The 22,702-nt window shown below is 39.5% G+C and overlaps 1 protein-coding gene across 4 annotated transcripts in view; it reads left to right on the forward strand.

The window, feature by feature from the left end:
* Positions 1-1,251: 1,251 nt before the first annotated feature.
* Positions 1,252-22,702, forward strand: part of Dennd2c (DENN domain containing 2C) — a 72,768-nt gene continuing 51,317 nt past the window's right edge. For 2 of the 4 annotated variants that reach the window (XR_012439909.1, XM_020178934.2), the window contains exons 1-2: positions 1,272-1,376; positions 2,228-2,346. The gene's annotated coding sequence lies outside the window, so the exon portion shown is untranslated. Of the gene's footprint in view, positions 1,377-2,227; positions 2,347-16,053; positions 16,137-22,702 lie in introns of all 4 variants that reach the window. The other 2 variants (XM_074050701.1, XM_020178935.2) reach the window with 2 other exon arrangements.

Consider the following 22,702-nt stretch of genomic DNA (forward strand, 5'->3'; position numbering starts at 1 on the left):
GTGGGGCTCAAGTGGCAGAGTGTCTGCCTGACAAGAGCAAGACCCTGAGTTCAAACTCCAGTACTGCAATAAAATAAATAAATAAATAAATAAAGGCTGGAGGAGTGGCTCAAGTGGTAATGCGCCTGCCTAGCAAGCTTGAGGCCCTGAGTTCAAACTTGAGTAGCGCTAAATAAATAAGTAAACATCAAAAACATGCTATTTTAGCTCAAAATCTCATCTTGGACGACTATCTGGGAGGCTTTCTAAATACATTCATAAGGGAGCCGGGAAATTCATAAAGATCAGTGTTCAAAATTGATTACAAATAACATCCTTATTTCCTCATTGGGACATGATTAAAGAAAGAAGTCTTGTCATTACTTCTCCCTCATTGCAGAATGTAATTCCTGTTTTATTGTCCACAGCGCATGGTTTCATCGAGGGTTTTTTTGTTGTTGTTAAGTGGGGATTGCGACAGTCGCCTGTGATGTGTTAACCAAACGCACCTCTCTTTCTGGGAGTCTTCCACTTTGGGACCTCTATGTGAACAAATGCGGGAAGGGTTTGGTCACCAGATCCGAGCTGGGGCGGGGCGGGGCGGCTTGCCAGTGCCCGGGAAACAGGCTCCACTCACCCTGCCCGAGCGAAACTGGCTGGCTTGCAGCAGGCACAGCGCCATGCACACACCTGGGCAGAGCGGGGCGCGCAGCCGGCGGAGCGCGCACGCCGGGGTCTCAGCCGCGCGTGGCGGCGGACCACAGGCACCCGAGCGAGGATCAAAGGCGTCCTGCTGGGGACTCCAAGCCATTGCTGGAAACAACGTCTTCTGCTTGAGCTCGGCCAGAAAGCGGTGCTGCTGTCTCACTAGAAATCGCAGGCAGGCGACAATTCTACAGCTTCCCTGAGAAAGGTGCCATTTGGCTTTCTTGATCAAGCTAAGCTTTAGCTCGCGGGTAACTGCGAGGAGTCTAGCGTCCCGTAGAGCTCAGGCCCGTCGCGTAGGCACGACGAGGGCGAAGAGCTCAGCTCTAGGCCTTGGCAGGACGACGGCGGCGCTGCCACCTGCTTCCTGGGGTCGCAGTCTCCCGCGACCGAAGTTCTGCTCAAGGGTCTGGCGGGTTCGCGAACTGGAGGCGGAAAGGCTCTACTCACGCCGTCCGGGGCGGTGCCGCGGACCGGCCCAGCGTAAGGGTGGGAACGGAAGCCAATAGGAAGCCGGTCATGATGGATGGGCGGGGTCTGGGGGGCGGGGCCTGGAGTGGAGGGCGGGGTCTTCGGCGGGGCGTGCGGGGGCGGGACGGAGTCGACTCCAGTGGGACCCCAGAGACCGGCGCCTTAGCGGCGGACCCGGGTCTCGGAACCTCTCTGTGGAGGCAGCGTCGAGGCCCAGGCAGGTAGGCGCTGGGCGGTCCCCGGCGGGGTCTGAGGCCGGTTGGCGTCGCCCGCTGGGCGTCGGGCGCGAGGCTGTGGGGTGGCGCCGCGCGGTCGGCGGGGTGTCGGGAGCCGGGCTGGCGGAGTCATAGCACCCGCGCGCCCGGCATTCTCGGCGCCTCCCGGGCCTCGACCTGCGCCCGCGACGCCGGGGCCTCGGGAGACGCTGTGCGAGGGTGGGCGGGCCGCGCGGGTCCCTGGACCCAGCGGTGCTCGGCAGTCCAAGGAAGACCCGGGGCGGGGGAAAGGCGGGCTCTCGCCGGGCTTAGCCGGCGAGCTGGAACCTGGGCATGCCGAGACGATGGACTTCAAAACAGTTGGTGTGCTTTTTTGTGTTTGTGTGCGTGTGCGTGTGCGCGCTTGGATTCAGAACAGACTCTGACAAGCACCGCAGTGAAAGTCGCTAAGTAGGGTTTTAATTTAAAAATCTGACCCAAGAGGATTTGAGTAACTAGCGCACGGAAGATGATTAAATAATGAGTCAAAAGGCTCCGGTGCCAGCCGACATTCCAGGTGTAACTTTTCTGGGCTTCTGCTTCCCTGATTGTAAAAGTGGCGTTCGGGGGGTCATATGATATGAGGGAGAGAATTCTGCCCATGCCAGGCATTAATATTTGTGCACCCGGGGCATGCATGTTTTGTAAAGCAACTGCTAAGAGCCTGGCACACAGTATGCACGCTGTAAGCCTCTACCCTTCAAGCTAGTGATTCATCTATAGTGTGTTAGATAAAGTGTTGAATTTCTGTTTACTTTGTAAACAAGTTGCTGAAGCTCTTTTCTTACAAAAATCACTCTTTTTTTTTTTTTTTGTAGTGTGGTCTATTTTTAAACTGACTCATGAAAATTTCTAGGCTGGGCACATATCTGTATACTGTTGCTGGATCATTTACCATGAAGTTTGGTGGCAATCAAAGAAATCTACTTTGCCTCAGGTAAACAGTTGTAGTTTAAGGTACCTGGTAAAGTAAACTAGCAGTATCGCTTCAGATTAAGACTTTCATTTGTTTTTGTAAATTGAGGGACTGCTCAAAGGAAGATCTGAGCCTTCCAAAACAAAGTTAACATACGACTGTTTTTTGTACAGTCTTTATTACAGACATTTGTGTTCTTTAGTATGGGTCTGCGTGTCCGGAGTTTTAGGGGGGCGATGGGAAATAAAAGAACGAATAGCAGGTTTCTACTGGTGATACTTACAGGAGTGTTCCAGAGTAATTTCCTAGGCAGAAATCAGGAAATGTACTAATTGCGTCTCTTGGCCTTTCATTAGGTTTTTTTTTGTGTGTGTGTGTGTGTGTGTGTGTGTGTGTGTGTGTTGAGTGTGGCAGAAGTTTTTTAGATGTATAAATAAAGCAAAAAATTAATCTTTCTGTTCGACAACAGGCAGTTTTCTAAAGCTGGATGTTACATTCCTTTTAAATGACCTGTATTGCATCTTATGTTATAGGCAAGAATTTTAAATCCCTGAGTAGCAAGATCAAACTGAATGGAGAACTAGTGGGAATAATTTCTGTACTATTGTACAAGTTTTACTTAAACATTTCAGCAGTTCAGTGGGATGACGGGTGTCTTGAAACTAAAAACACCACTTTTAAGCATGTACTTCTTAATAAATTTTGCTGTGAATTTATAACTTGTTGATCTTACAGGTGTAAACCTTACATTTACATTATTTAATGAGCACTTATGGTGTCCCACAGTACAGTTTTAGTACTTAAATCGTATTCACATATGACAAGAATGTAATTTCTTCTGTCTGGGAGCTAACATTCTATCAAGTGAGCTAAAATAGTTACTGAAAAATCTGTTATGAACACTGGTTATAACAAGAACATCAACTAGCATCAACCTGAGCCAGGCAGCGTTCTAAATTTGTTACATGTATTCAATTAAATAGTAATGCTATTATTATGATCTCTTCAATTCATTGGGAATAGAGAAATTGAGTGACTTGCCAGTGACCAGGTAGCCTAAGTAGCAGAGATGGCAGTCAGGTACCAAGTCCCTGAGCTTAACCTCTGCACTATACCAAACTTCAAATTCTGTGAGATGCAAGTGATAAATCCAGTGGGTATTTAAAAGAGAGGTCTATGAAAAACTTCTTTTAAAAGTGGGGGATGGGAAGAGAGGGAGAGGGTAGAGAGAGAGACAGAGGGAGAAAGACAGAGAAACTGGTATTGCAAGACATAGACGAAGGCATGGCCAACGTACAATGTAATTACACTTTGTATGTAAAAACTTTTTTTTTGTTGTTGGTGAATGACATGGGATTCTTTTTGTTTCTAAGCTCCCAGTCACTCAAGAAGTGTAATCATGGCATTATCTTAGCAATATAACAGGTGTTTATTTCTTAATAAAGAGTTTAGACTATCTGTTCTCAAACCATAAATTAAATGTTAGATACAAGGAAAAAAAAGCACCACGCATGGTGGAGTACACCTGTAATCCCAGCATTCAACAGGCTGAGGTGGGAGTACCGTGTGTTTGAGGCCAGCCTAGACTGTCTAGCGAGACCCTGTCTCAAAAAAACCAACCAACCAACCAAACAAAAAAATCCCAAAGGGCTGGAGGTGTGGCTCAAGCAGTAGAGCGCCTGTCTAGCAAGTGCAAAGCCCTGAGTTCAGACTTTAGTACTGCAAAACAAAATAAAACAAAACAAAAAGTCCTAGGGTTTCAGTGTAATAACAGAGGTATAGAGTTTAATAGGGAACGCTAATGAAGAAAATTTATTCTATATGTGATAGGGAGGGTTGAAGAAAAGATACCTTACTTGAATCTGGCTTTGGAGGATGAGTTTGTTGAGATGGGGAAGATATGAATGAAAACCAGAGATCTGTATTTGAGGAATGTGTTATAGTCACTGAAGTCTAGAGATACAGAGATGGGTGGTTGGGCTAAAATGAAGAATTCCTGGAAGTAATGTAGAAAAAGGAAAATCCAGAGCATGGTTGCTGACCACGTTAGGACCAGCGCAATTGCTAGGGTAAGGGTGGAGATTCAGTTCCCCTCATTTGGAATAATGAAGTGAGTGATTAGTCCAGTTAGACAAAATCTTTTGCTATGAATGTGGTATTAAGGGTACTTTTAATACTTTGAAGTACTGGGTATTTTTATGAAATAACATCAGATTTAGGTAAATAAAAAATTATGATTCAGAAAAACAAAAAAAGGGTGCTGGTTTCAGGTATGGAGAGCTTATATATCCTACTGAGGACTTTGGGCTTGATTCTAAAGATGATGGAGAGCCTGAAAAGGGTTTTAGGTCATTAGGAAAGATAACATCAGTGATAATGAAGTGTGGAGGTTGGTTTAGAAGAGAAGCAAGAATTAGGGAGATAAGCTAGGAGGCTTTGCTACTGAATAGTCCAGATAGGAGCAGATAAGTACCTGGAGTAGGACATTTGTTATAGAGGTGGAGAGAAGAGGATAGACAGATGATGGTGTGGAATGGGGAGCACTTAAAACTCAGTTTGTTCTGAAGGAAAAGAAAAGTAAATGGTTTAGTATCTTAGTTTGGAAAAGTATGGATAAAGGATCTTGGGTTTTTTTTTTTTTAATCTGGGATTATGAGCTCCAGATCTTGTACTTATCTAGGCAAGCACCCTACTACTTGAGCCACACCTCCTAGTCCTTATTCTATCTTTTAATGTGGGAGGGGGAAGATAATTGTTTCATCTTTGAACTTGAGTTTGAAGTATCTATGGAGTACTGAGAGGGAGATGTCAAGATAGGAGCCATGAGGTGTGAGGTCACTGACAGGAAAGTCAAAGAACAGATGACACTGCACCCTGGGGATTTTTCTAAACCCAGATTTATAGAAAGTGAGAATGTGTAACATAGATGGAATTTTATTTTCTGTAGTAAAAAAAATAATGCAAAAAAAAAAAAAGAAGAAGAAGATAGATCCAGAGCCCAGAAGGTTGGTTGGTGATTCAGATTTCAGAGTTAGCCAGTAAGTGTTCATGGAAGCCAGAAGAGCAGGTGAAATTGCTCAGGAAGAGCATATAGAATTGAAAAGGACCAAGGATAAATGGTTTGCTCTGTATAAGGAAAAGGATCAATTATTTACTCAGGATGATTTTCTCATAAATTGTTATTATAAAGCAGTGAAATGCTCTTAATTGAAAATTAAGCAACTTTTCCATTCATGTGAGTTCTGTTGTTTTAAAATTTCATTTGGAAGTCACTCAGTTATCCAGAGGTACGTTGTTCAAAGTATTATTGGAATCCTTCTTTTCAGAAAACTTGATAGCAAATTCACAGCCACATAGGAAAGTAGATATTCTAGCTTTATGATAAAATTATTTTTACTCTCCTTTCTGTTTTCATGGCATATGTATACCTTGAGGCAAACCTTTGAAAACATGACTGTCCTGTCACTTGATTGTTAAGTCAAAGATAGAGCTTTAAAAAACAAACACACTTTGTCTTCTGTGAATTTAGATTATCAGTAAAGTATTCTGGTTCATTAATCTTGATAACCAGCCTTACTCGTTCTTGACCCCTAACTGCTTAGCCATTTCTACAGTTCATATTCGTCTTCAAAGAATGAAGGTTTGCCACCACTAAGGTACTCAAAAGAATGTGTTACAGTTTTGAAGGCATTTTCAAAACTTTTAAAAAATTTTCTCTTCATTTGTAGTATCATTAGTATACTAAGGTAGAGGTACCAAACTTCTGTTCAGGGCTAGATAGTATTTTAGACTTTGTGGACCAGTCTTTGTTACAACCTCCCAGGGCTGCTAAGAAAACTATCAAAGAGAGTAGGTGAAGCATGGATAAGCATGGGTTATGTTGCTGTATAACTTTATTTGTAGACACTGAAACTTGAATTTTATATAACTTTCACTTCACAAAATGTTATACTTCTTTGATTTTTCTCCCTCCAACCATTTAAAAATGTAAAAACCACTTCTAACTCACAGGCCTTACAAAAACAGGCAGTGGGCCAGTTAGCCCACAGAGGCAGGCCATAGTCTTGCAACTGTGTCCTGGGGGATATTCTTTGAAATACTTGTGTTTGTAAGTTTAGTTTTTTTTTTTTAAATCGTGGTTCTTTAAGGTTATTCCTTGTTTTTCTAAATTCTAGTACATATCCTAAAGCATCGGGACATTTTTCATTGATCCTTCATTTCTCATATAGAGTAAAAGGAATATTCCCTTTATCAGTTTGGAACCTGAGCTACAGAAGAACAGATGAACTTGAACAATAGCAGAATAAAAAATACAGTTTTTGCTTTGTTTTGTGGGACTGGGGATTAAACCCAAGGCCTCCGGCATGCTAGGTGAGCGCTCTACCACTTGAGTCATGCCCCCAGCCCTTACTGATTTTCAGATAGAGTTTTACTTCTTTTGCCTGAGTTTGCCTTGAACTCTATCCTGCTTCTACCTCCCGAGTAGTTGGGATTACACATGCATACCATCCTGCCCAGCTAAAATCATGTTTGAAAATATTTTTCAATACTCAGTACTCCTTAGTAAGCCAATAAAATAGTGATTTTTTTTTTTTTTTTGTTTCAGTGAAAGTGGAGGCATTGAAACTGGGGTGAAATAAAGGATCCTAACTTGGAGTATCCTTGGAGTATTTCAAAGGGTTGGATGAGATGGGTCTTTTAAAATCTTTTTCTTTTTTGACTTGAATGAATACTTTTTATCTTAAAGAAAAGAAAGTTTTGTCTTCACTTCGTAGGCATTAATAGAAGGTTATAAGATTGAAGGGTTATATAAATGATGGTGAGATAAGAAAATGAAATTCAAAGAAATTATTTTTTCACATCTAGGTATCCCAGGTGTTCAGCCCACTTTCAATGAGGAAATTCAAGATTTTTTTCCCTTATAAATCTTAAACTCCTTCTTCGCAGCCTGAAAAAAATTTAAACATTCAGTTTAGCATTATTAATCCATTTGGGTCTCTTCCTTTTCTCTTTGAGTACTGAGGCTTGCACTCAGGGCCTCGAGCTTGTTAGGCATGTACTCTGCCACTTGGGCCACGCCTCCAGTACTCATGATTTTCATAGCAGTGATAAGTAATTATTAGTTTTCCTTCCAAGTTTGAGTTCTAGGACAGTTTAGCGAGTTATTTTTCCTGTAACCTAAAGGGGTTTGTTTTTTTTCCCCTCTCCCCGTGGGAGTGGAAAAACAAAGTCTTCATTCAAACTGTGTGGGATATGTTTGAATTGGTTACTTAGCAATCTGCAGCATAATTTTGTTTTTAAATATTTATGCGTACTTTTTAATATACTGATTGAATAAAGGGTCTATTACGGTTGTAATAATAAGGCCTGCTGGAAGGAAATGACACAGGCTGTTCCACAACAGTATTTACTAAAAATCTCCTTTTCTTTGATTCCTATTTAAACTGCAGGGGGCAACAAGGAACAAAAGAGAAAAATTATGAGAATTAGAGTTATGATTAATTTGATCATAATCATAATTCAGTGGTTATCTTTGCACAGTTAATTTATATTAACATGATTCAAGGTCAAACATAGTGTGGAAGGATTTTATCTGCTGTTAGTAAAAATGATGATGTGTTCAAACAGGTTTTATTTTTGAACTGCAAATGCATTCTTCAAGTGTGATATTTTAAAGAGTTTAATGAAAATTATAATTTACACATCAAACTAGTTCAGTTTGCCTTTAAATTTATTGTTTTATAGGACTGGGGGTGTGGCTCAAGTGTTAGAGCACCTGCCTAGGAAGCTCCAGGTCTTGAGTTCAAACCCAGTACCACCAAAAGAAAAAAAAAAAGGAATGCTAATATAACCAATATATATATTTAGAAAAAAAAAACGCATTTAAAACAAATTTTTCTGTGGTACAGGGGATTGAACTCATGGCCTTGTACTTGCTAGGTGGGTGCTCTACCAACTTGAGCCATTCTGCCAGCCCTATTGTTTTATCATTAGAAAAAAGCATGAAGTAAAAATTACAGAGCCCTGTTCAGTAGCTTGATCTGGAAGTATAAAAATGTTGAGGAAATTGATGACTTGAAAAAGGTATAAGCCTTTTAATGAAGACTGTTTAAGATACGGTTTTATCAAATGAGCAAAATCTGAATAAGATGACAGGCTCCATACATTTGTAATAATGTTGCAAATGAAAGCTGAAAGTCTTGAAAATAAAAAAGATTATTATTATTATTATTTTATTTGTTGCTGTGTTAGGTATCCAATGCAGGGCCTCAGGCGTGCTTATATATAAGTGAATTGTTGATCATCGTAAGTTAACTGAGGAAAAAAGGTTTGTTTTTGTTTCTGTTTTTTCACTGTTGGTCATGGAACCCAGGTCCTATCGCATACTGGACAGGTGCTCTACCACTTAGTTACATCTCCAGACTTGTGGGGGGGGAGTTTAAATAATTGTAAGTAATAGAATAGCAAATATGGTTAGAAAACATAAAGCAGAAAATTTTAAGCAAAGCTGAAGATTCAGATAATAACCCCCCCCCACACACACATACAGGCTTATACTTTTAATCACTTTTTAAACACCTACCAGTAGGGAAGGAGTTTGGCAACACAGAGGTACAGGTGGACAAGCAGTTGGTATAGCATTACAGTGAACTTATAGGTGTCCTCTTGCTTCTGTCCAGGGCACAGGCCCGCTGCTCTCTATAGGGAGCTTTCCAGAAAAGGCAATAGGCAGGTCATGGGCAAGCACACTGCCCAGCAGATGCTTGGGCTCTCTTTCTGTCCCCTTTCTTTTAAGGGCTAAGAGTGTTGTTTGAAATCGCTATGTATGGCAAAACTTTGGTATGCATAGAAGACTCTTTGAAGGTTGTTAATTAAAAGAAGGTTGTCCAATTTAAACTGTATTTTATTGAATGGTAATTGTACCTATTTTCTGTGTCATACAGAGTTTGATAGTTGATAAGAGATAAGGAGCTAAAGGTTGGTAGAGTGACTCAGCCCTAAGTTCAAACCCCCTTAACCCCCTTCTCTCACCCCCCCACAAATCAAAGAGATAAGGAGCTAAGAGGATTGTGTGTCTAGACTTTTTTTTTTTTAGTTGAAAGGCAGTGTCATTTGGCAATTATTTTCTAGTGTTTTTGAATAACAAAATTTGCACATTTAAAGCATATTTTTTGGCATTGTTGTGAGCTCACTTTGAAGCTTTATTCTGAAGGGTCCCATTTGGCCATTGTTATGTCATAGAAGACATGCAACTGTATCTTTCAAACATTGTTACCATGTCTCCAAGACAGCATTATCAGTGAAGAAAGTTTGGGCAAAATAAAATGTAGAGATATTATTACATCTCCTTTCTCTGTCATCAAACTTTTCATCATAATTCTCCTGAAGGGAAATTTGAAACTTTGAAAAAAAAGTTCGGCAAAAAAATCCATCATCCCCATCACATCAATAATTGAATTTGATGTGTATTCCAAGAAGAGAATGAATTCTTTCAGCTTAGTTCTTCGTTTACTGTGAAGAATGATCACATGACTTTGCTTATCACCATTTTGTATTAAGACTAAAGAACTCCCATTGCTATAGAGTGTGTTGCTATTTTTATCACTCATGACAACTTATTGTTTCAGCTAGAATTCTCAACCCTGACCCAATTAAAAGTAAAAGAATAAAACAGACACTTAAGTGAACCTGATAAGCATGTAGCATTGTTCTGTGTTTTCCAGACTGGAATTAATTTAGGAACAGGAAACATTACCTATTTCATTGAATTGAGTACTTTTTGTTTTGTTGTTAGGTTGAGTCTTTTCTCTAACTTAATTTTTATATTATGCATCTTAGCATTTTAAATGTATTTAAATAATGATAAAATAATATTTGATCTTAACTTTGTATTTTACTTTATTGTATGTGGTTGGGTAATTAGTGTTTTGTGAAACTTCTGTTTGACTTGTGTGTATTTATTGTGGTGCCAAATATATTTTTTCAATGAATTTGGTCAAAAAAGTTCATAAATATTGCTCTATAGTGCACGAGAAAGAGGATTTGATTCACACAGGTGAACCAGACCTGTGTTTTCTATAAAACTCTACCAACATATGGTGATACTGCACTTAGACAGTCTCTCTTTGATATTCCATCCTTCCTTGGCCCCCACAATTATGACTGCTCACTCTGTCTCCTCCCCTTTTGATATTACATGTTCCTTGAAAGCCAGTTTCTCCCCACAAACTTTCCTCTCCTTTGCCCAGTGCCCCAGCCTTCAGTTTTGCCCTCATCACTAAGAAGCAAGGCATTCCCCCCAGGTGAAGGTAATCACTGATTTTCCTCTCTGTGGCCCAAGTTTATTTTGTTCACTATTGTGTCCCACTTTAGGAGGGAGTTGTCCAGTTTCAAATGAGTATTCTTGCATTGATCCCTTTCTAACCACAGCTCATTGTTAAGTACCTCTTTAAAGAGTGTGTCCTGAGACTGAGGCAGGAGGATCAGGAGTTTGAGGCCAGCATAGGCTGTCTCAAAACATACAAATAACCAAACAAAGGAACAACAACAAAAAAATGATTTGCATCCTCAAGTAGCCAGGTCTTTAACTCTTAGGGCTTTTTTATTTTTTGTTTTCTGTTTTTGACTTTTTGAGAAAGATTTCCTTTTTTTTTTTTTTTTTGCAGTACTGGGGCTTGAACTCATGGCCTTACTTGTGTCACTCCACCAGCCCTATTGTTGTGAAGGGTTTTTCAAGATTGGGTCTTGTGGAACTCTTTGCTCCAGCTGGCCTCGAACTGTGATCCTCCTGATCTCTGCCTACTGAGTAGCTAGGATTATAGGCGTGAGCCAACGGCGCTGGCTTGAGTCAGATTTTTAAAGCCCAGGCTGGCCTTAAACTTGTGATCCACCACCTCTGTCTCCTGAGAGCTGGATTTATAGGCATGTTCTACCACACCTGGCTTTTCATGGTCATTTTTATTTATTAGGTTAAGGTCTTATAATATATGAGCAAGCTCAACCCACTTGAACTTGATCCTTATTAAACACATACTTTCTCATCTTCCTTCCATTTCCATAGGACTGCCATCCTTTTCAGACCCCCACGATAGCCCTAGCACTTTCTTTCATGAGCCTTAACTTCCCCTGCACTTGTTATATATTTCCTTTCTTTTTTTTCTGCTATTTAAGAAATACAGCTTTTGTTTGTTTCTTTTTGGCCACCTTTAAAATATTTCATTTGAAGTTGCTTCTGTTTTTTTTGTTTGTTTGTTTGGTTTTTTTTTCTTTTTGTACTGCTGTTTGAACTCAGGGCTAGGCAGGCACTCTACCACTTGAGCCAGTCTGCCAGCCCTCCCCCCTTTTTTGTTTCACTGTCTCTTTTTAGGCCCTTTTCCTCCCATGATGTCTGTGATCCACATTTTTCTGGTGTTGTTTCTTTCACGTTATCTGCTATTCTTGGTTATTTTCTGTGGTCCTTAGTCATGACAGTGCTCTCAAGGGTTCTTTGTCTGCCTCTTGCTGTTTAGGGAGCCTCTGCTCTTGCTTTTTTCCTATTCTACTCCTTTACTCTCCTTAAACCTTTAGCTTTTTCATCTTTCAGTTTACTTTTGGGAGAGAGTAAATGGAGAAAGTAGAGTCCTTTGGATGGGTAGCCCCAAGCCTACAGATTCGCCTGCATCCTTATCCTTTTGTCATTACCTCCTGCTGCAGTAAAAGAACTGTCCCTCTTCCTGGAGAATGCCATCCTTCCAAGTATTGAAGACGCTTGCCCTTTTCCTCTTGGGGTTTTGTTCTCTATCCTTATTTCTTTAATCTTCTCTACTGACTCCTTTCCACCAGTGTTTAAATATAACTTTGTTCTTTCCTGTCTTAAAAAAATTTTAAAAAAGCATTGCTGGACCTTATGTCCCTGTGGACAATACAGTGGGTTTTTGTTTTGTTTTGTTTTTCGGCAGTGCTGGGATTTGAACTCAGGCCTTTGCTCTACCACTTGGGCCATGCCCTCAGTCCTCCTACTTCTCAATTCACTGTGATCTCCCCTAGCCTCCTCCCAGGCACTGAGGCTGCTTTTGCCCAGGTCCTAATGACCAGAGACACTCAAATTGTTACCTTACTTGACCTTTTGACAGTGCATCTGTTACTGTTGACCCCTTTTTTCTTCTTGAAAGTTTCTTCCTTTAGCTTCCATAATTTTACATACTCCTGATATTTAGCTGCAGATAGTATAGGAGAAAAGGAGAAAAGATTTCACTTGTTAGCCTTGCTTCCCTTTGGTATACAGGACTAAGCTCTGGTCAGCTAGCCATAAACACTAGTGCTATATGGGCCCACAGGAAGGCTGCTTAAATATAGCTGCCCTTTCATCCTTTCTGCTTCCTGGAGTGTGGAGGTAGTAACTGGAGCTGCAATTGCTAGTATGGACTATGAAGTGATCTTGAACAAAGAAGCTATGAGTTGAGGATGGCATAGCAGAAATACAGAAACCTGAGAACTGGATGACACACACTTTTGAAGAGACAGAGAAACAAATAAGTATATTAATTAAGCCATCTGCTGTTTTCACTTTAAATTATATGTGCTCAAACATAATCCTGACTGATACACTACTCTAAAGTGGTGCTGTGAAAATTGAGACAGCCAGGCAGGTGGCTCACACCTGTAATCCTAGCTACTCAGGAGGCGGAGATGAGGAGGATTACAGTTGAAAATCCCAGGCCAAAAGTTTCCAAAACCCCATCTCAACCAATAGCTAAGCAAGCACAGTGGTGTGCATCTGTCATCCTAGCTACAAGGGAGGCTGAGATTGGGAGGATCGCACAGTTCCAGGCCAGCCCAGGCTAAAGTCAGTGAGATTCCATCTCAGTCCATAAAAACTGGGTGTTGTGGCGCATGCCTGACATACAGCTACATGGGAAGTGTAAATAGGAGGACCATGGTCCAGGCTGGTCTAGGCATAAAAATGAGACCTTATTAAAAAAATAAGTGGAGCAAAAAGGGCTGGTGGCATGGCTCAAGTGGTAGAGGGCCTGTCTGGCAAGTGCGAGGCCTTGAATTCAAACCCCAGTGACTGGTACACAGTAGGCACTTAATAAAGCTTAACTGCTGTTACTGCTATTTTCATTCTCACAAAGCTGTGCATGAATTGGGTGTCCAGAAAGTGATGAATGACTTTTTTTTTTTTTTAAACAAGTGAGAGCTGGGGCTTGGCTCAGGTGGTAGAGCACTTTCCTGACAAGTGCAAGGTTCTGAGTTCAAACCTTAGTACCACTTACAAAATTAACAAACAGGAAGCATTGGAAGTATAGTGGTGAGCATAGCTGCCTTGAAAAATTAACAAACAAAAATACTAAAGTATAATACTTGCTTACACTTATTTTAAAAAATTATAAAAACAGATAAACTAAAAGAAAACTCAACTGTAGTTCTGTTACCCAGACCACTGTTAGCATTTTTGTGTGTATTCATATTAACTCTAAATTCTATGAATTTATTCATACAGATTTAAAGATTGCAAGTTTTCTTAGAGAAAAACTGTATAGTTACTTCTCACCAGTCTGTTCTGGCATGCTTCTTAGGATATTGAAATCACACTGTGATCAGTTCAGTACTGTTGTCGTGTAGTGATGGGCACCTGTTTTGGCCAGCATGGTGTAGTCCTGTTTCAGATTTGCTGAGAGCTGGGCAGTTGGTGAGGATGACCTTGCCTTGTCTGATCATCTTCAGAGGCCCTTTGGACCCCAGCAAGTACTTTTCACTTTTTATAAGGAGCTGGAGCCTAGAGTTGATCTACTCCAGCAATTTTTTCATCTTCCTTGTGGCTACCATCTTCTGCCATAGGTATGGAATGGTTCCCAACCTAGAACAGATAGAGGATAGGACAGAAGATTTAGGGTCTAGAGATTCAACCTGCAGGGTTCCCAGTATCACTTACATCTTGGCCACTGGAGCCCACTTACCAAGAGCCCATACAGATTTTTGTTTGTTTAGTTGTTTTTGTTTTGGGGACAGGTCTCACTGTGCAACCAGTCAGGCCTTGAACTCGAGACTCTCCTGACTCAGCTTATTGAGAGATTTCAGGAATGTGCCACCATGCCCAGCCAATACAGATTTTTAAGTTACCTTAAATATACTACTAAGTCTTTATAACATTCTTTACATAATAGAAGTTGAACATAACTTGTATTGGTATTTTAGTGTATGGATTTGTCATTCCTTATTGGAAATTTATTTTCCATTCTATAACATTCTAAACTTACTCTTATACATACATCTTTGTCAATCCATCCAATTATTTCCTTAGAATAAATTATTAAAAGTGATACTTCTGCATCATGTATATGTATTTTTTAAAAAACCCACTTACTTGGGTTTTATTTGATATAGGAAAATATAAAAACTACCATTTAAAGGCCCACTATTCCACCATCTGGATAGGCCCTGTTTTAGCATTTAAAGTATCTCAAGCATTGTAACAAGTTATAAAATGAACAGTAGAACATTTGCTTCTCTATCCCTAGGTCCTTCTTGCTGGTGCCATAGTAGCCCATTCTACTGAAGGCAGTTTTACTTTTTGTTGCTTTTGTATTGTTGAGATAAAACATGCAAGGAATGTGTAACTTGGAGATGTGATTTAGAAACTTGAGAAATTCATCTTGTAGCTTTTTAGCTTTAGAAAAAATAGGAAGTTTATGTTTTATAGTGGAATAAGTTTATGTTTTTAGGAAAGCCCATTGTGTCCCTGGTTTGAAATTCTTGAAAATTGTAACTCTAAATGAAAAATAATAGGGTACAATTATAAATATACTATAACTGCAACTACATAAAAATAGTCTCATGAAAAAAGGCAGGGAGGAAATACACCAAAATATACCAGTGATTATGTTGGAGGTCATAGACTTACGGGTATTTCCCCTTATTTTCTCTAAAAAAAAAAAAGGGTATTGTTGTTTTATAACTTTTAAAACATTAAAAAGTAGAATCTTTTTAGCTTTTGGAAAAAACTTTCCAACCATTGAACACTTTAGGAAACAAGGATTTTGCTGCCTTTATTTTCTGTTGTCTTGCTGAGAAGAATGTAGCCAAGCAGGAATTTCTGATTTCAGCTCTAAATTATGTTAAGGTTGTTTTAAAGAAATTTGTGTAACTGAAAAGTTCTAGTTGGGACAGTTATTTCTTGCTTAGAGGACATTAGATTAAAAGATTAAAATACTTTTCTAACTTGCATTAATATCATGTAATTCTAAAAGTTTTGTGTTATTGAAGCTAGTTCTATGGGTAATTTTTCACATTGTGGTATTTTGTTAAATGTCCCCTTTTGAATGTTTTAATTTGACTCTTACCTAAGCCATATCTGGTTGTTTCTTTCTTTCTTTTGTTTTATTTTGAAACAGAATCTCCTTGTATATCCTGCACTGGATTTGAACTCAGACCCTTCCTGCCTCAGCCTCCTGAGTGCTGGGATTACTAGTATGTACCACCACACCTGGCTCAGCTAAGCCATTTTAAAATCTAGCTATGAGCCAGCTGTTTTTATCCCCTTGGAAAGAGTCAGGCATCAGTCCCTGGGTCTCTTGTACTTTCATACTTTCGGGGACCCCTGTTAAACACTTTGAGTGTTTTATCTTGAGGTTCCAGTCCCTTTCCCCTTAGAAGGCAGGGAAACAGAGAACCCCTAGTTATTTTTAAAGGCTTCCCTGTTGTCTCTCAGAATCCTCACTATTAATTAATTGCAATTCTCTTATGCAGCTTTGAGAAAGGTAATGGACTGAAGTCAGCAGAACAGTTTTGCCCGCACTACTTTGAAGCTGTGCACTGCTCTCAGATGTGAGGTATTTGACTTCTATTGTTTTGATTTTGGCCTTTGAGGCCCTGCTAAAACTCAGAGAAGACAGGAAGAGTTGCATTTGACATCCTGTTATATTAGTTGATATTATTGTTATGTCTACCGACAAACAAATCTTTGGAATAAAGCAGAACTAGGTTACTTAACCAGTGCAGCTTCAGCTTCCTCATCCACAAAATAATAAATCTACCATTGTAGAACTAATAACTACCCATCAAGATTGTTGTGAGAATGCAATGCAGTAATGAAAGTACATTAGCATAGTGCTTGGCTCGTGTAAGCACTTCATAACTATTGTCATTTAAAACCTTACATGTCTAGACAGACATACCTCTTCTGACCTTCCTGGGTTTTCTCTGCTTACATTTTTTAAATAGTTTTTTTATCCTATCTAATTGATTTTTTTTTTGAGACAGGGTTTCTCTGTGTAGCCCAGGCTGGCCTGGAACTCCATCTTTCCTGCCTCAGCCTCTGGAGTGCTGGGATTATCATAGGTGTGTGTTACCATGCCTGGACTCTCTTTACAATTTTCTGAAAATCTTTGGATAGTGGTGATTAGGTTCCATTGCTGATCAGAAATAGTGTAAGAACTGAGTTAGTCTGAGAGCACTGCTTGATGTCAGTCATGCTATTAGATGACATTAAATACTCTTCTGTTACACCATGACCTTCTTTTTGGAAGAGACATAGTGCATTATTTAGAAATTTTTTAACTTGGATTAATTCGTTTTCATTTTTTCCCAAGAGTCTCTGTCTTTTCTCTCTGTCTCTCTGCTTCTGTCCCTGTCTCTCCGCTTCTGTCCCTGTCTCTCTGTGTTGCTGGGGATTTTGAATACAGGGCCTTGAGCATGCTTCGCATGATCTCTGCCCCTGAACCCAAAATGTCTTTCTAAATTTATGTTTCTTAGGTAGATTTAGGTGAATGTCTCACAAATGCTGGTATTTGGTAAAACATGACTTTATAGGTTTACCTTGTTTTATTAGTTTTTTATTTAGCTAATTATTATGTTTCAGTCCAATGATGGGATTTGGTCATTGCACCAATTAGCATATATGTCATTAGCAGATAGAAGGGGTTCTGCTATAGACACATAGTTCACATTCCTTTCACAAACGTTACCTAATAGCAAAAGAGGTGACTTAGAAGCCCCTCATTGACTGGAGAAGCCAGTAGACTATTAGAGATTTGGACAGTAATTATTTGTGGATCAGCTAGATAGTTATGATATAATCTTGATGATATCACTGTACATTTTAAACTGTTTGGACCCTCTGTTTTTTTTTTGTTTGTTTTTGCAGTACTGGGGCTTGAACTCAGGGCTTATACCTTGAGCTACTCCACCAGCCTTTTTTTTGCGTTGGGTATTTCTGAGATCTATATTTCTTGTGATCTATTTTGCCCAGGCTGGCTTGGGCAAGATAGAACTGTGATCCTTCTGATCTCTGCCTCCTCAGTAGCGAGGCTTACAGCAGTGAGCCACTGGTCCCTAGCCCACCCTCTCTTGTTGCAGCTAAAATACATACTTGATTTTCATGAGTGAAACATCATACCTTTCATGTTGAAAATGGAATGTGGAACCCAAGGTAATTCCTAGGCTTATAGCAGAGACCTGGGGTGAGGCAAGAGCTGCTGGGGGCTTGGTCTCTGTATTCCTAGTGTGGGGATCTGATCATTTTGTTCCTCAGCACTCAAAATGCTTTGGGCTCCTGCAAAGCTAATTTCTAAGCGTATATTGGTCTCTGGGCTCCAGAGTAACTGTAGAAATCAGAATTATCTCCTAAGTGCTAGCAGGTATGGTGACATGAAGAGCCTCTTCATCTTCCTAGGGATTTTAAGATTTTTAAAAATAAAAATTTAGCTAAGAAGTTGGTTTGAGGACTTAGTTCTTTTTCTGCTTTATTTAAAGTGTGTTTCCCAGTCAGGTGTGGTGGTGCGTGACTGTAATTCCAGTACTCAGGAGGCTGAAACCAAGAGAATTACAGGTTTTGGGTCAGCCTAGACTACATAGTGAGACCCTGTCTCAAAACAAACAAAATAAACAAGTTTAATAAGAATTCTCCAGAGTAAACAAAAGAAAGTATTATTTCTGTTTTATTGCAGAATTTTTGGCATCCTGCTTACATTAGGCCCCTAAATTGGAATACCTTATTCTGTACTCATGATTTCCCAGGACTGTTAAGGATTGTACATTATGATGTGAGAAAAGCATTAAAATTGCTCTTTTTTACTCAATTAATCTAAAAAATAAAGTTTGACTATATAGCTAGTATTCATATTGACACTGGTGCTTTCACTCCGAGTCAGACTTCATATGAGCAAGGAATTCCTTGGAAAAAATTGACAGTGACTTTTAGCAGTCTGTGTGTGTCCAAGCGGGTGGATTTGTAGATTGTATCTTAATGGTAGAATCATCACAACCCTCGAAAATGAGAAGAGTGATGGTCATGAAAATATTTTCCACTTTATAGTTTTCTGGTTATGTTATAGAGAAAAAATTAAAAAATAAAGTAAGTTATACCATTTTCCTTTTCCAAAAGAAAAGTGTTCCAAAATTGATTTTCTATAATAACAAGAGGTTATCATGGTTGTTGATTTTCTATACTGACAAGCAGTTATTACTATTATTTTTTAATATTAGCATGTTCAGTATACCCCTTCAAGGCAAAAGTGAGGTTTTTTGTTTTGTTGTTTTGTCTTTTTGGCAGTACTGGGGTTTGAATTCAAGAACTTGCACTTGTTAGGTAGGCGTTCTAACATTTGAGCCATTTCTGCTATCCTGTTTGTTTCTTTTTTTTTGAGACAAGAGTCTTGCTATGTAGTCTAGACTGGCCTGGAACTTGTGATCCTCCTGCCTCAGCCTCTCAAGTGCTGGGATTATAGCTATAAACAACCATGCCAGCTCAAAAGTGATGTTTTAACAGCAAATGAGAAATAAATGGTTTTTCTAAAGAAACATGATTTATAAAGAAAATGTGACATTGATAAAGTATGTTTTGCTATTTGTTTTTGCCCCAAATGAAGAATATATGTCATCTGTAAAACTCTATCTGCACTTTGAATCAGTTTGTCAATTTTAAAAAATGTAAAACTGTCCAATTAGTTTGTATGTATAGTTGCTAGATACTGAAGAAAATGGAAATTTGATATTGAAGTGTAACAGGAGCTCTTATTTAATTGAGGTGAACAGAGCTAACCAATGAGCATTTTGATTCAGTGACACTCTTCTCTTACTGGTTCTGTTTTGTGGTCATTTACTCTCTTATTTTTGTGGCCCCTTGTGTTAGTTTGCCAGGGGATGCCATGACAAAGCACAAAAGACTGGGTGGTCCCAGCATCAGAAACTGATACTCTCACAAGTCCAAGATGAAGCCATGGTGTGGTAGGTTTCTTCTGAGATGATGTCGTCTCCCTGTCTTCCTGTGGTCATACCCTGTATCTATTTTTGTTCACATTTCTTCTCTTACTGGATGGGGGTCTATGCTGGTAATTTCATGTTAACTTAATTACTTTTAAAATCTTGATTGTTAAAAACAGTCATATTCTGAAGTACATGTTAGGATTTCAGCATGTAAATTTTCAGGAGACCCAGTTCAGCCCTAACATCCTTAGAACCAAATATTGAAATAAACTGAATCTAAGATTAGATCATTGAAGGGCTCAAATGGTATTGTTCCTGCCTAGAAAGCATGAGATCTGGAGTTCAAATTCCCAGTACCACCAAAAAAAGAGAGAGAGATTAGATCATTGAATCACTATATCTAGAAAAAAAAAATCATGTTTTTTTTAATGTATAATATTTGTAATTAAACTTTAGTGAGAATGAAGTGGTTACTATTGTTATATATTTATTTTTTGCTGGTACTGGGATTTGAGCTCAGGGTTGAGCACTTGCTAGGCAATGAACCACACACCACTTGAACCACATACCCAGGCCTTTTCTGCTTTTAATTATTTTTTAGGTAAGTTCTCATGATTTGCTGGGTGCCTGTTTGAGACAGGCCTACCAACGGCCTCCTGTATAGTTGGAATTGTAGGTATGCACTACTGTGGCTCCTTATTGGTTGCCTGGGCTGGCCTCAAATGATCCTACTGATCTATGCCTCCCGAGTAGCTAGGATTATAGGCATGAGCCACCGTGTTTGGTTTATTAATTTTTAATAATTAAAACTAATAAAATAAATTGATCTTTAAATGTCTTTATATTTTTCGTTTTTGTACTTTATAATCTACACAATGTTCTAGTTATATATTTCTATAATTTACAAATATAAATTAATTCTTTTCAGAGTTTAAGATTAAAATTTAGGTAACTTTAACTTCGATATGGCTAATTCTCAAAATGTCTTTCTATCCTGAAGGTAGCAAATGACATGCTATTAAATTCTGCCTTTTGGGCCAAGGGTGTAGCTTAGTGGTAGAGCATGTACTTTGTGCACACAAAGCCCTGGATTCAATCCCCGCCACCAAAAAAAAAAAGAAAACAGAAACAAATTCTGACTTTCCAGTGACGATGATGACACGTGTGTGACTTTAGTCATCTGCTCTTGCTCAGCCTTGGTTTCCTCATCTGGAAACAAAGGTTCCTTCCTCTAAGGACTGTTGTGAGGATTGAATGAGGCTGTGCATCTCGTACCTAGCAAATACTAGGTAAAAAATACAGATATAAAGTTCTCTATTATTGTGGTGCCACTTATTGTTTAAATAAGTTATTTTGATGTTATTCATTTCTACTGAAGGTGTTCTGAGATTTTTTTCTTTTTTAGCAGTACTGGGGTTTGCTTACTAGGCAGAAGCTCTACTGCTCCAGCATGCCCCCAGCCCTTTGATGTTTTCCCATTCTACAAATGAGGCTACTGAAGTAAAGTAACAGGCATCACATTTTTCATAAACCTTTCTTCTTTTAAACATTCCTGACAACATCAGGATTTCCTCATTCATTCAACAGATACGTACTAAGGAATTACTAAATAGTGCACCCTCTTTAGGCCCCTGGGATGTGGTAGGGTAGAGACAAAAATAACCAAATAGAGTAATAGGGTGTCAGGTAATGATCTGTCCTACAGAGAAAATACAGCTGGCTAAGGAAAGGAGTCTTACCTTACAGAGGATGGAGGGGGCAGGTGAAAATTGAGTGGAAATGGAAAATGAGAGTGGAGAGGTGATGACTTCTGAATTTGTGTCTGAGCAGTCAAGATAAGAAGTTGAAGTTAGAAATACGCTCTGAAGGTGGAGCCACCGCAATCACCATTGGGTTGGGTGCAGGAATGACCGTGAGGGTTAAGTGGCTGTAGCAAGAAAATTTCCTGTGGTAGCTGTTAAAATAAGTGAGTATCACAGCAGAGCTGGGGTCACTTGAAAAGGTTTGTGAATAATACGGAGAACCACCTACAGAAGACAATCACAGAGTTATCATTACGCTGAGCCCTTGGCCAGTGCCTCGAACTTTTAAATAGACTCTGCCTTGCGTCAACTCTCATTTTTCATTCTTTCATCAGAGAAACCTCAAAAAATTCCTGTGACAAATGTCACAACAGACTTGATAGAACTGTGAAAGGATTACATTTACTTTTTGAAGTGTCTTTACATTTCTTGTTTTGCAATTAGGCGCAATCATTGCTTGAGAGATTTATGCTTTGTGTTACGAGTACTAGTCAGATTTTTTTAAGTTTCCTTGCTATTTTGGGAGCCATTTTTAGTTACTTACGAGGCGGTTTTCTCGGCTGGGAGTGAGATAAAAGGCTGATATCCTCTATGTGCTTGCTTTGAAGATTTGTTATTCAAAGAACAGTCAATAGATGATACGTGTTTGAAAAGTCAAAGCCAGCTTGACACTTGCCTTTTTCCCCCCTTCTATTGATTTGGTCTTTCTCATTTGCTTTAAAATATTTTTAGCTAAATTTTAATGAAGAACTTTCTGCAAGATTTGCTTTCTGTAGACTTTATTACAAATTTTAGGCTGAGTATAGTGGCTCATACCTATAATCCCAGCTACTTGGAGATCAGGACGGTCATGGTCTGATGCCAGCCCAGGCAAAAAGTTCATGAGACCCAGTCTCAGTAAAGGTTAGGTGTGGCTCAAGTGGTAGAGAACCTGCTTTGGAAGTGTGAAACCATAAGTTCAAGCCCAGTCCCACCATAAATAAATAAAGCTAGGTGTGGTAGTACACAACCATGGGAAGTGTAAATAGAAGATTGGTGGCCCAGGCTGGCTTGGCATAAGTGCTAGACCTTATCTCAAAAATAACCACATTGATGCTGGGCACTGGTGGCTCATGCCTGTCATCCTAGCTACTCTGGGGGCAGAGTTCAGGAGGATTGCTGTTCAGGGCCAGCCCAGGCATAGTTCATGAGACCCTGTCTTGAAAATATCCAACACAAAACCTGATTGGTAGAGTGGCTCAAGTGGTTGTGTGTGTCTGCCTAGAAAGCGTTGAGGCCCTGAGTTCAAACTTCATACTGCAAAAAAAAGAAAAAAGAAAAAAAATAACCAAATCAATAAAAGGGATGAGGACTTGGCTCAAAAAGTAGCTGAGCACCTTCCTAGCAAGTGC

This window comes from Castor canadensis, chromosome 12 (assembly GCF_047511655.1).
Source record: "Castor canadensis chromosome 12, mCasCan1.hap1v2, whole genome shotgun sequence".
NCBI classification, from domain to species: Eukaryota; Metazoa; Chordata; class Mammalia; order Rodentia; family Castoridae; genus Castor; species Castor canadensis.